The sequence below is a fragment of the Anomaloglossus baeobatrachus genome, unplaced genomic scaffold, assembly GCF_048569485.1.
Source record: "Anomaloglossus baeobatrachus isolate aAnoBae1 unplaced genomic scaffold, aAnoBae1.hap1 Scaffold_154, whole genome shotgun sequence".
NCBI classification, from domain to species: domain Eukaryota; kingdom Metazoa; phylum Chordata; class Amphibia; order Anura; family Aromobatidae; genus Anomaloglossus; species Anomaloglossus baeobatrachus.
The window spans coordinates 48,814-50,767 of NW_027441924.1; positions in this window are offsets into that span (position 1 = coordinate 48,814).

The following is a 1,954-nucleotide window of genomic DNA, read 5'->3' on the forward strand; positions in this document are numbered from 1 at the left end:
GAGGTTGGGCTCCGGCTTCCTGCACTTTCTGGTTCTTGGTGCCGGTCATGTGATCGGCACAGCAGAGTGACATCTCTGCGTGCATGATCACAGCAGCAGGACAGAGACTGGGGAGACACTGGGAGATCAGCGCTGGAGGAGGTAAGTAATTTTACTATGGGGAGCAGCATGGGGGCCATATCTAACGGGGGGGGGGCATGTGCGATCAAAGGGGAGCACAGGCACATATAATATGCGCCGCTCCCCCAGCCCATCAACGCGGTGCGGTTTCAGCACCGCGGTGATGGACAGCGGCAGTGCATATTATATGAGCGGGAGCAGGAGATCTCCCGCTGCAGCCTTCACCAGCCTCTACCAGCCTCCCTCAGCCTCCAGCACCGCTCCAGAGCGGCCCTCACCTCCCCTGGACCCTGCAGTATATAATCCGTATATTCGGATTATAAGACGCACCCCCACTTTCCCCCAAATTTGGGGGAACAAAAGTGCGTCTTATAAAGCGAAAAATACGGTATTATTTTCCTTGTATTTGATATGTAAGGAATGAACTTGAAGTAGGTACAAAATGTTACTTTTTCGTTATATTGTGTACTTACCGATCTCACTTGGTGAAAGTCTGTCAGTAGAGATAGATGGCAAAAATAATGATTAGTCTGTAACACAGGGAACAGCGAAAGGATTAATAATTAAATGGGATTCTACCCAGTAATCCGACATCAAGGAAAATAAGACCCTGGTCCTTATAACCCTTCTCCAAATACAGCAGAGGCAAGACAACACAACACAACATGGAAAAGGACCAACATTCTACAACAACTCAAGTAGTGGCCGATCTGAACGCTTCCAAGACACAGCACCAACATCCCTCAAAAATGTGTATTTTCGTTTCTTCTGCTTCTAGGGGTCAGACACCTTGTTGGGCAGAGGAGATTATACCCCACCTCTTTAAACAACTAGAACATTTAATTCAAAGTGTGGAGAACTCCATAATGTCTGTAACATTGTGTAACATCAAGGCCTCCTGCAGAGAGAGGAGCAATGGCCGCACTCCCCCACTAGATAGGGCAGAGAATGCTAATTATATTAATGGCTATAGAGGCCAAATTATATTATGTCCATAATAAAAGATCAAATCCTCAAAAAAATGTTCATCTGTTACTGGGAAAAATCCTTATGTCATATACTAAATGGAGGGCATATTCCAAATCCGAAGTCAGAATTGTTGTAACACATCAGAAACTTTTGTTCTGCAGAAGCTGGGCCAAATGAATCAAGCACTTGGAAAGCTTTGGATTATTCTGTCCAGAACGAGTTTTACACCAACAACTACCTGATCTGCATTAAAGTTTTCGTAGAAAACAGTTATATGCAAATGTAGTGTAATAAAAAAAAAATCAAAAAGTCTCGTATTCCAGTTTAAGGGTATGTGCGCACGTTGCTTTTTACCTGCTTTTTACCTGCTTTTTTGCTGCTTTTTCTTCTGCGCTGTTTAATGCCAAAATGGATGTGTTCTTCTATTCAAGCAAAGTCTATGGGAATTTGGGTTTCTTGTTCACACTATGTTGTTCAAAATGCTGCCTTTTTGAGGCAGAACTTTGGTCAAAAACTCAGCTTTTCAAAGAAGCAACATGTCAATTGTTTTTGCCATTTGGGTTTTGCACTGCAAAGCTGAGTTTTTGACCAAAGTTCTGCCACAAAAAGGCAGCATTTTGAACAACATAGTGTGAACAAGAAACCCAAATTCCCATAGACTTTGCTTGAATAGAAGAACACATCCATTTTGGCATTAAACAGCGCAGAAGAAAAAGCAGCAAAAAAGCAGGTAAAAAGCAGGTAAAAAGCAACGTGCGCACATACCCTAAAAGTCTTTCTGGAGCAGGGCCCAGCACAGGTAAAAACCATCTCTAGTTCTCCATGTTGGGATTACTGCAGCCTTGGTATCTGATCTCCAGAATAG